General features: G+C 40.3%; 1 long non-coding RNA gene across 4 annotated transcripts in view; it reads right to left on the reverse strand.

Annotated features, from left to right (window-relative positions):
* The window catches only part of LOC135324782 (uncharacterized), a 142,931-nt gene that overhangs the window by 10,467 nt on the left and 119,744 nt on the right, over window positions 1-12,720 (reverse strand). The gene's annotated exons all lie outside the window — the stretch shown is intronic.

Below are 12,720 nucleotides of genomic sequence, written 5' to 3' on the forward strand. Positions count from 1 at the left end.
GGTTTTGCAGAGATTCATGTGTAATTTCTCATTTCACGCTAATATTTAATTCTTTCTAGTATGTCAAGCAAAGCCCAGAACCATGACAATTTAACGAAAACACTGACAAGTTTGTTTTACACCATTTGGCTGGTGCCGGCCTTTGAAACACTTCCATAAGTCAACAGCAGGAGAGTGAGAAGAGAGGGAACATTTGTCAGGCTTGCACAAGAGCACTGACATTTTTGAGGAGAGAAGGAATGACCTAAAAAGCATTTTCAGAGGTGCCAATGAAAAAAGGATTTGTTCCATTACAGATCACCCGTTCCCCTCCTGATTTACACACGTCATTTATACCACGTGTCACTTTTAATTAGCTCCTAACAGAAAGGAGGAGAACCCATTATTAAGAACACTGATTCTTCAGGCTGTAGATGCCTTTGGCATCCTGAAAGCCCTGGAACAGCATCCCTATTCTCCTGCATTAATTCTTTATATACTTTTTGCAGAGCAGCAGACCATGCAGTCTGCGTATTTGGGGGATTTTATTTTCCTAACTCTATTTACAACACACAGATTTTGCCTAGAGGAAGTATACTTGGGCATATCTGGCACCTGAGGTATAACATTTCTGGAAATGAAGCATTCTCTAGAACGAATCTTCCACAAATATGCTGCAAAGGTGAAATAGCATTTTGTCCAAATAAGCAGGTTTTGTCACCATTTAACTACTGATTGTGTTGAGAACAGGAGTTGTTCTCTTTGACTGGTATTGTTCAGAATAAACTGTTTAATAGTTCTAAGGGGATTTAGCCAGCACGTGGAGGAGCTAGAAATGAACAGAACCGTTGGCTAATTGAAAATAATATGATCCATTATTGGCTTTCATTGGCTTTCCCAGTGGGCATTTCCTTCCAGTAAATGCTCCCAACTAAATGAGATTTAGTGAATTTTGTCTGTGCCGTCAAGCATTAGTAAATTACTTAAAAATCCATATATTCATTGAAAAAATGAGGGGCAGAGGGAGAAGAGTATGAAGTCCTCTGGAAGGGAACACATTTCAGCCCTGCTTCTGCTGTCAGGAAAGTCAGCAAGAGCAGGGTCAAACCATGCAGAATGCATAATTAAGGAAGTGTAACCCTTAAAGGAGGTTTTTCAAGTCTTTCCAAAGCAAAAAAAAATTGTTACCGTAATGGCTGCAAATAATCAGTATAAAATACATGAGTTCTCTTTTGCCAAATGTCACATTTATTCCTGTATGGTAACATCATTGCTCTACTTCACGACAACAGGATTTATTAGCTACTTTTTTGGAATGTGACTTCTAGCATTATGAGGATGGCCACAGTTATGAGTCTTTTTTCAGGAAACTAGCTATTTCTCATTATCGATCACTTGTAGGGAAGCAGAGGGATGAATTTCAAGGCTCTTCTTCCTCTTTACTCAATGCTAATGACCCCACATCATTGGGGTCCCAGCCCCCAGATTGCGAATACATTGTATATTCCTTAATATTTCTAATGGTGTTATTTCCCTCAGACAGACTAATTAAAATCTACAAAATAACTGGACAGAATTCTTTTATTTTTCATTCTCATGATCTGTTAACAAAAATGATGACTGGCCGCTGTACCTTGTGCTTCGCATCATCCTCCTGAGGCACCTGGAGCTGTAGTCCCAGGCACTGCATGATGCCAGCTTCCTTCCACAGCCCTAGGCAGAGAGGACTCATCAGCAGGTAACGATGTGATTGCACTTTACTACCCATCCCTATTTTGGGGCCACTCACATCACATAACTCAGCTCCCCACTACCACAGCCACCTTTCCAACCAAGGAGCATTACCTCTGCTTGAAATAAGTTGCTGTTTCCTTCCATATTTATACTTGGTGTAATGATAACTTTAGGAGCTATAGCCATGAACAAGGACTTCCGCATGCCAGATTAAGCATAAGAAAAGATGACTGCCCGCTGAGAAAGGTTTACAGTGACAACAGCCCTGTTTCCTGGCAGGATGACTTCTCGCAGAGGGAAAATAAAATTACAATGGCCAGTCATCATTTTTGTTATAATTTATGTATTTATGCATATGTATTTGGACATAAGAAAATGTGGTGCATACATGTGCTGATTATTCCTAAAAGTTTCACAGCTGCCTTGAGAAAGGGAATGGCACTACCTCAGTACTTCTAGTGTTAATAGTAGCAATACCTTCTAACCAATATCACAACTGTAAGCAGGAGATGAAAGGAAAATACATTAAGAAATCAAGTGTTGACTGCGGGAGGTAGAATAATGAGTCAACCATATGGGAAATTAAGGTCATGAAATGCTTGCCTGCATCTTACTCAGGGAGTTGCCTGGAAGGTTAGCAGTGAAACCTGAAACTATATGAAACTGGCTTGGTTTTATATTGCATTGCAACTTTGAAATTCACGGTAGATTTCTCAAAACAGGCCACAAAAGGCCTGCAGGAAAGCAGTGTGGTGCCATGACTCTTTCAGCCAGCAGAGACAGGAGCTGTAAGCCCAAAGGCTCAGTGCGGCACAGTGTGGCTCTGTTTGGGGGCTGGCCACCATACAGTTGAACGTGCACAGCCTGAACTGAAAGTCCCTGCTGAAAGACCACTGTGCTGTGTGCATGCATCCAGAGAAGTCCTGAAACATGAGCCTGCAACTAGACAAAAATAAAGAGTAATGAAATACTTGCTTAAGTCTGGACGTGAGGCAATAAGACAATCTCAATAGTATTTTTATTCATTGGGTCCTACACCAACATCTTCCAGTAACCTGCATCTGCTAGCTTCCAGTTTCTGGCATGGCTTTTTGGCAGATGCAGTTTCCCTGTCACGCATGAGGGATGTTTGGTTTCTGCCGAGACCAAAAGACTCTGCTTTTGAAGAGGTACTGAAAACTAAACTAAAATAAAACCTTTCTCTTCCATTGTCAGAGTCATCCTTAAGGCTCTCCATTTTTATCTTCCTAGCGTGTCTCGTTGAGACCTAAGTCTCTCTTTGAGATCCAAGTCTCTTTATTCGCTTCTTCAAAAGCCCTTTTCAGAACTCAGCAAAGTCTGGAAGGATACAGAAGGCAGGATTCATTTTTCCTATACTGGATGTCTCCAGCAAAGATACCTACTTGCAAGGCTGTTGTTTACACTCTGTGCTCCGAGGAAAACCAGGCACTTCCTGGGAACAATTCCTCTTATTCTAAAGTAGACATCTGACATAGCTCAAATGAATCATGCTCTGGAAGCGTCTATTTCTCTCAGTTGACTACAGAGGGAGTCTAGAAAGCTCCCCGTCAAATCCAAGTGATGTTTGCAAATGAATCCCGCCTACTCTCACTATCTCCGGATGCACCTATGTCACAAGCGCAGAGAAACCTAAGCTGTCTCCCCTGCAAGCCAGCTTTGGTTTGAAATAGTATACCTGTGACCCTGTGACCCTGTGACTGTTCTAAGAAGGCTTATTAATCTCCAAATAAAATTTTATTAGGTTAGGCACAGAACTGCATAACCTGGCTTTGTTGCAGTTGTACAGGAACTGGTCTTTTGCATGACTCCAGGAAGGTTTACTAGCACAGGCTGGCAGCAATGCAGGAGCGCTCTGCCTGGCACTTCATTTCACCTGGAAGACATAGACCTAAATAACCTCACACTTCCTTCCTGACTTCTCAGGAAGAGAAGCATAACAGCCTCAGAGCATAACAGCCTTTAATTCTCCTGAACCAACATTTCTGATCAGGAGCACCAGTCCTCTGTGCTGAACTTTGGTGTATGTAAGGCCGGACCTTTAGCTCTTCAAAGGTGTCTGCTCCTGCAACAAACAGTGGGCAGTTCTAAGATTTCTTTTGTCATAGTTATATTATGCTTTTTGTTCTCAAGCATATTTTTTGTCCGTCCGTTTTTTTTTTTTTTTTTTGCTTGTTAGGAGAATTCATTCCTTCATACATAAGAGGCAATGAATGCCCAGAGGCCACCCACTCAATGAGCCATACTTTCCTAATACACAGACCACTTCCTGCAGATTTGGGCTTTTTGTTTGATATGGTTTTGAGCTTATCCATTTCCTTTTTTATCCGTGCCACCAGTGTGGAAAAATAAAATCTCAAAGCTCAATAGTTAGTTGCACACGTCCTGTTGACCTCTTGCCCAGGCTGATGACGAGGGTAGTCCTATAAGGTAGAGGCTGCATTATCTGCAACGACATGCTCTCGGCACTGTTCAAGTCCACAGTCTCATGACATGCCTGACCAAGCAAAGGCATGCTGCTTTCCATGCACATCCCAGGGAGCAGATTTAACTTCTGGGAGTTGAACTGTCCCTTCGGCTCTTGCTGCTGCCCTGGGTAAAGGTAGCTGTGGGAGTACTGGTAGGACATGCTGGGAAATAGACCAAACTTTTCCGCTTCCAGACTTCCCCACTGCCTATATGGGGTATGGATGGTACACGTGGCACCAGCTCACATCTGTACTGAAAGCACTTGCAGAGCAAACTAGAGCAGTGGTAGCCTATCTGCTTAGTACTGGTATGGAGAAGGGACCAAAGTACCACAGTTCGTAAGCAGCCCCTAAGCAATAGGATATAGTTGCTTTTCCTGCTTGGACGAGGGTATTACTTATTTTCCATCTTACTACAATTGATATGTTTATACTCTCTCCCTCTTGGCCTCACAGATGCATATTGAAATATTTATCTTAAAATAGTACATTCACATGTGGATTAGTCACTTTCTGAACAGCAGCATCTGAGACTTTCAGTTATCAATACTGGTTCTTGCAGTACTTTCTGCAGAATTTGAATGTACAGATATAGCCACTGACTGGAGGTCCAAAATATTTAACAAAAAAGAGAGCCTAATACAGCTTTAAAATTGCCATCTTTTCTAAGTCTATAATATCACTTGAATGTGACTTCAAGAAGAATTCAGAACCTGATTCCTGGACCAGGATTAGCATTTCTCATTCTCCTGCAAATCACATAAAGGAAATAAATGTGAGAGCTATCTACCAACAGTAATGATGTCTTTCAACTCTTCATCTGCTAACACTGCCAAAAAGTAGCAATTAAGATTATGCAAAAAATTGTATTTCCCCTCTATAATTAGAATAGAAGTCATCTGCAATAACTGATGCCTGACTAGTGTTTGTTTATAATGACCTTTCTTGTATATATGAATTTCTAAGACAGCTCATATAAAGAGGAACAAAAGCTATGATCACACTCTCCAGTGCTCGTCAATTGATTAAAAATGCAACAGAACTTTTCAGCAACAATTCATTTTGACTGTTGGTAAAGTTTTAGGTCAAATACTCTGTATTTTAGGAGTTACCTCAACTTTAGAAGGATCTTATCGCTACAGTTCTCTCCCTCTCCTTCACATTCCCCCTTTTTCAGAGCAAAAAAGAGTGTATTTTGCACAACTTTTGGTTGTAAGTTTAGCCAAACTTCTCACAGACAAAGCAGCTGCAGGGTTTAGTCTTGGCTCACATATGCTGCTGTTAAGAATGCTCCGATGCCAGCATCAGGGAGCATGAGATCATACAATGTTTATAGACCAGAAGGGCATCAAATGTAGGAAATTGCCTAGTTATTTCCTTTACTAAGTACAAAACATTATATTTATTAGTCATTTAATTATGATTTCAAAAATGAATTTGTAATGATGAAGGGAGGACCGTATTAGTTAATAATTAGGAAAATAAGAAACCTGCATGTATTCAAATAAGTCCAGCCCTTCGGTTTCCTGGATGACAAACGTGTAGGAAATATAATTTAATAAGGTATGCTATCTTATTTTGGAAGCATGGGAACGAGTTGTCCCACTGAAAATGGAGATGGCATTTCAGCAGGACTATATTGCTCTGTTTACAGAAATTTTGCATCCTTTAAAGCACAGGCATTTTGACCATGATTCACGTGCTTATATTTTTACCTGTAGGATATATTATTTCAAGCAACACACTATGCCCTATGAAATAAATGGAATATAACAAGCTAGTAAGTGCACATTTCACTGAACTGGGCTCCCTGAGCAGTTACTGAATATTATATTTTTTTCATAAAGCTTAACAATGCATTAGAATAATACAATTTCCATTCCTCAAAGTGCTTATAGTTAATACTTTACTTGGAAATGAAGCTACTGTATTTTAAAACATTTTCTTCAACCACACATTTTCAATTAAATATTATTTACATTAGTGTTATGAATTATTCTAATAGTCTTTTTTTTCCCTGCTGGTTATGCCTAACACTCAGAAGACTCATCTTTTATTTCCATCTAATCTCTGTTGGTTAATGTTCTCATTGTTTACTATCCCTTTTATAGGTATGAAGAAATAATCCTTGATTCTATGAAAGTTGTGCTTGCCACAATCCCTAAATAAAGCTAACAATAAAAGAAATTCACATTTTTCTTGCTGAAGATTGTTATTCTTCAAATGGGATCAGAGATGTTGTTACATGTCACTAAATATGTCACTTATCTTCAAGAAATTCTCTCTATAATTCAAGTATGAAAGTGAATTATAATTGTATGCAAAAATAGATAAAAAAATCTACACGACCAGATCCATTCATCTTGTCCATCATCCATTGGACAAGAAAGAGTCCAATCTAAGAAGTCTCAAGAGCTTCATTAATTCCGCGCTGAATACAGAAACAGGAAATGAAGAGGATATGAATGAGAGTAATACTTTGGGCAGAATAAAATTTGCATGATTAGTCCAAACATTATACAAGTAGATCTACTGACTTCATAAATGACATGCAGATGTAATTAGGATTTCCCAATGCTTGTTTATTAAACTGTCCCTAAGCTAGGGAACTGTAAACCAAAACCCCAAATAGTAAGATGTAGTTTGGGAATTTGTATGTGCAGCTTATATCTGTGTTAAAAAAAATCTGATTTAAATTTAGGTTTTAAAATAGACTTCTTTTAGAGGTTCTGAAGGAATTAAAACAACTTTTGAAAGCTTACACATTTTTAATTTATATATGTATATTACTTGTACATATGATTTAATTTGGCTTTATAAACATATTTCCACTACAATACACCTGCATGCACAAATAAAAAGAACAGTGCATGAAGTGAATTGTAATTAAACACTATTATTTTTCAACTATTTTCTTTTTCAGGGATTTCTTTGAATTCCAGGTTTTTTTTTAAATGCTCCAAAACTGTAAATTGGGAATCCATCCACAGAGGGATTGCTCCCATCTATAAGCCCTGTGTGAAAATGGCCTATAAAGAAATATATATTCAAAAGAGTAGTCATATTTTCTGTCATCTCAGCCTTGGGAACACACAGTACAAAGCGCTTAGCTGGAACACAAGGATTCAATAAAAAAAGTGGAGTTGGCCAGTTGACGGCAGTTCCAGTACATAAGAAAACGTTGAAGTTTCAAAATTTGTTTTCATTCTGGGTTAGAAGGAGAAGAGAAACCATCCAAGCATTTTGGAATGGAATTGTGTCGAAACACTCCTTTTTAAATCAAAAAGGTCTGTTTTCTTAATTCCTTTTTTTGTTTCAATGAAAATGAATGAATGATGCTGTTGAAAACCGTATTGACCCAGTGACACCTCTATAAAATGCTGGCCTTGGCAAAACATTATAATTCAATAAAAAATATAATAAAAAATAAAAGTATATGTCATCAAGTTTTCTTGTGACTTCTAAGACAAAGTAACCACCAAAATCTCAGTAATTATGCTTATAAAATGGCAATCATAAGCATTATAGCATCTTGGGTTAGGACTTTAAATTAATGATCTAAAAATTACAAGCTTGGAGTCCTTTCTCTACTTTAAGAAAAGGGTGGACCCATCTGAGTAGCACAAACATAATTCATAATTTCCATTCAATTATTTGGCCAAAAATCTGAATGCTTTTACCATCAACTTTTCCCACATAGGGATGATACTGCTCAAATATAATGACTGAGTGATGAGAGGAAGTTTATTTTATGGCTTTGTTTAGCGCTGCTAAAGTGCTCATTCCTTCTAATAGATCAGAAGCCCTAACCATTAACCACACCAAGTTAGTCACTAAAAGCCACTCAGCATTATGATACTCCTGTGCAACACCTTCCTGTAAAGAAGAAACCTTTCCACTAATAGGTTCCAAAATTTTGAACGCTCGTAATGTTGTCAGATAATTTTAGTTTTAGTGACAGATTCAGCATATTCTGCACTGCTGGCAGGCAACAAGGTGAGGAGAGCAGTGGCTGTACTCATGGGTTCAGCTGTAAAACCGCTACGTGGTGCTCCCCAGTGGTGGTGGCAGAGCACCGAGGCTTTCACTGCACGTGACGGCGTTCAGGGGTCTCGCACCACAGACCAGACTGTCACGTATGCAGGAGCTCAGAGGCTCTGTACTGAAACTCTTACGGTGGTGATTTGGGCTCCTCATTATCCTCGGTTCCCTGCACACCTCGGTACCCCACAAGTGGGGACACCTCTCTCTACCAGTGACTCAGGAACCTAGGGAGACTCCCTCCTAGATGAGGTCCCAAAACCTGATCTGTGTGACTATCCCCTTCTGTAAATACTAGCACTCAAAAATAGATGGCTGCAGGCTTGCTTTCTTATACCTTCCCCTTGGCAGCCGCTGTTGGCCTCTGCCTGAGACAGCAGGGAGCAAAGCAAGTCTTTGGCCCTGCACAACCATCCTCTTATGTTCTTTGCCCATGGGCACCTCTCATTTGTTTTCAAACCAGGGACACAAAATATCCACACCTGATCTACTTTGAGGTCCAAATAATTTATCCTCCTGCCTGTGAGTGTACCGCTATCAAACACTTTGGAAGTGCAAGGCTCGCTGCCCACTACACAGGTTTCTTCCTAGCCTTTATGAATCAGAGATGGACTTATACTCTAAAGTAGGGGGGGAAGGGGGTCCAACAGCTTTTCAGACTTCTTTTTGGAATAAATAACTCCAAGTGCAAGTGTTGTGTTCACATCATCTGTATAAATCACAGCCCTTCTTTGAATCTTGTTGTCCTTTTGACCTCGGTGACTGTACCAAGGAAACACATACGAAGAGGTGTGCAAGTTTCTGTGTGATCACAGCTACAGCTTGCAGCCTCAGCAACAGTTCTGCAGTGTTTTACAAGAACCTCAAGAATTGTTTCCTTTTTATCCTTTAGTTCAAAGAAATTAAGGGAATCTAAGATCAGCTATTCTTCCCAACCGCATACTCTTGTGGGCTACTTTGAGCATTAATGTTTCCCTTTGAAATTGGTAGCCTTCTCAGTATGCATTTCTGTAATTAGCAGCAATGATTAGGCTTCACATTTTTTAAACCAACAATACTTTGAAATGGACCTTCATCACATATCAAACATTTTTAATGGGTTTAGTGGACAATACAGTCCCTGCCAGGGCTTAGCCTGAGAATGGAGAGTGTAAGTGGGTTCTCAGCAGTCCTCTTTCAATATATACGTTGTAGGCATAAGGTGTTTTGCCTGTGTAAACCACACAAAGCATTTGATTTTGGCTGTCCTACAGAAGAGGAAGGTATCTTCTCAATCTATGTAGAGCTGAGGAGAGCCATAGTCCATCAAAAGCTAACTGCTACAAGACTGAGATGTATCTAGTGGCGTTTGGCCACAGGAGTATGTTTCAGTTAGAGGTTGGAGTAGTTGTTGCCCAAATGAGCAACGTGTCTGATAACATGTCTGTTAGTCATCTACTGGAATCTCTTTTTAGTGAGAGAAAACCATTGAGCAGCACAGAATGAAGTTTATATATTCTTAAGTGCTTAAGTTAGGCTGATAGAAAGATGCTGGTATCTCAAGGAGCCTTACAGAGACCTAGGGAATCCCAGGACCAGACTGGATTTTAGGCTAATTTCTGTGCTTACCTGTGACTGAAAAGTCCAGTCAGCAATTTTGCCATGGCTGGCATGTTGCTAGCTGTATTGTATGTCATCTTGCTACATCTTTATACATATAAAAATACTATTAGACACTCCTCAATTGTATCTTTTACTGCTTTTTTAACAAAATGTACACCTCGTGCTAAGAGATGACACATCACCAGGGACCAGATACCACATAATGAAAATGCTCAGGCCCAAGAAAGGAGTTTAAGATATTTGTTAACAGAGAGTTTAGCTGGTAGTAGCACCACCACAGAGCCCAAGAATCCCCATTCTCAGCAGCGACTGTAAAAGAAAGCATTTAACTTTTACTTCCATTACAGCATGGAACAGACAAGGTGTTACAACTCTTTCGTAAACCCCAAATGAATTATGAATATAATGGCTGCACTAACCAAGGCCAGGCTTGAAAGCAGAGTGGTTACCAGGATGTTCCTTGAGAAATTCCAGTGGAGAGAAGGAAACTGCCTGGTGTTGAATGAGAGCTAGGAAAGGACCACAGAGGCCATGGCTCTTCCTGAAAAGAGACATAATCTGCCCCTTCCCTTGCCTCGTCCTGGAACTTATGGTAGGCACAAGTTGTTGGAGTTTCCCGGAATAGGAGGAAAATGATCCTCAGGAGTACATAAAATGTAATGTATTAATATATAGAATGTTTGAATTAAAATCATACATTCAGAAGTCAAGCATGCTATTTAATTTTCAGTGAGAGGCCTTTAAATCATTATTTTGCAAATACCGTATGACTAAGTCATTGCTACTATGCCCAGCATTTTTCCTTTATTGAAAAAAAAAATCTGTATGTAGTAATATCAGCTCTATAAGAGTTCAGTTTATCATTTTTACCCAGACAATACCTGCTTTAACTTTTACTTAATTTTTTGGTGGCTCTAAATCAGGTCAGGAAAGAGGAGGTTAAAAACCAACACACAGACTGTAGAATTGCGAATCATTCCCCAGTGTCTTTATCCTATGACTGTTTAGTACATTTGGGAAGGGAGAGCTGTGCAGAAGCAGCAGTAGTGGTAGAGGATGACACAGATTAGGGAGCGAAGGTGGCATAGATCAGCATCTCCCTGGGGTGCGGGGGCCTTCGTGTGCTGACTGTGCACACCGGCTCGGGGGGGTTATGGCTTCTGACTCATGAGGGGCTGGCAACCAGTCTGACTGCAAAAATCCGGTGTTACACCACAAGCCCCATGGTGGATCTGGCATAGCAGTTGCTGAGAAATCAAACCTCTTGGCAGTGGCAGAAAATGACCCCATGAGACCTGCTGATCCAAACACTGTTGGGTTACCCCGGGTGCGAGCTGTCCTGCGGGCCCCCCCGCATTGCATGGCAGAGCAGAATTAGATGTCTACACACAGCATCATGGTCTGGAAACCCTTCATGTAACTGCCACCTAAAGTGAAATGTTTACAACTCTGTAGTTACCTTAGTTTTGACCTCAGCATTCTCCAGATGCCTAGAATTGCAGCTCTGTTCATTTCTAAGACTGCCTTGTGTCCACAGTGCTAAACACTTTGAACTTAATTAATGTCCATGCTGAACTGGCATCCCAAAGAGAAGCATGCCTCTTCTTTGAGGCCTTGAAGGGATTTATCCAGAAGGCATTTGGACAGCAGCAGAACTGGGCACCTGACAAACACAGCTGACACTGTCACTTTCTTTGAGAACTCATCGTGTTTGAAATTCAGCTCTCCTCCTGCTCTTGATTGAGGAGTCTGTTAAGGAAGACTGAGTGACTGACACTCTCTCTCTCTCAGTTTATTGTAGTGTAAACAAAGGCAAACAAGACATTTTCTGAAGACTGCACTGGAATATGGCAGCAGAAAACAAATACTGTTTGGCTTTTGGAAAAAAGATTGTTGGTGCCTACACTGGGAGGGGATCCAGGCTGTGAATGTTGTGTGAATTAGGGAACTTCCCAGGACCTACAGTAAGGAGCGTCTTGAGCTTAGCACTTTTCATCACATGCTTGGTCAAGCTGGCTGCTCTCTGAGAATAAAATTCAGTATTCTGCCTATTCTGAATGCATGTCTTAGGCATCAACTTTTTTCAGATGTTGCACAAGAAACCAAATGGTTCTGGGTTTCACTAAGAGCTTGCCTTTTAAATGCTTCTTTTTTAAATGAGCTTTTTGCAAGTCTTGTTCATTTTCCAGTGAGACAAAAGAAAAGCTTCATTTGAATTAAAGTTGCAGAATCATAGAATAATTTAGATTGGGAGGAACCTCTGAAGGTCACCTGGTGCTACATCCTATTCAAAGCTAGCTTCTAAGTTAGATAAAGCTGCCCAGGGCCATCAGCCAAATCCTGAGTATCTCCAAGGGTGGAGATGCCACAGTCTCTCTGGGCAACGTGTTGGCCTACTTGACTACTCTCACTGTGAAACCTTAACTTCAAACCACTGATCACTACACTTTGAGCCTGATGGTCCAGGCAGTTTTTTACCCATCTTGTAGTCCATACATCCAGTCCATACCTCCTCAATTTGGCTATAAGGATTTTATGGAAAAACATGTCAAAAGCCTTGCTAAACTCCAGGCACTTGACATACACTGCTCTCCCCTTGTCCGCAGAATCAAAGACATCTCATGGCTGAAGGCAATCAGATTAGTCAGACATGATTTGTCCTGGGTAAATCCATGCTGGCTGTTCCCAGTCACCTTCTTCTTGCTCTCAGTTCAATGACAGCTGACTTTATATTAATATTGTTAACTTCTACAACGTGGGCTGACTCATTAAGGGTCTCAGTTAAATGTCTATCTCTGATTAGCTTATTTCTCTGTCCCAGGATCATGTAAGTGGCAATCAGGCCTTCTGTGTTAAAAATCTTGCTTGAGATGCTTCT

This window comes from Dromaius novaehollandiae, chromosome Z (genome assembly GCF_036370855.1).
Source record: "Dromaius novaehollandiae isolate bDroNov1 chromosome Z, bDroNov1.hap1, whole genome shotgun sequence".
NCBI classification, from domain to species: domain Eukaryota; kingdom Metazoa; phylum Chordata; class Aves; order Casuariiformes; family Dromaiidae; genus Dromaius; species Dromaius novaehollandiae.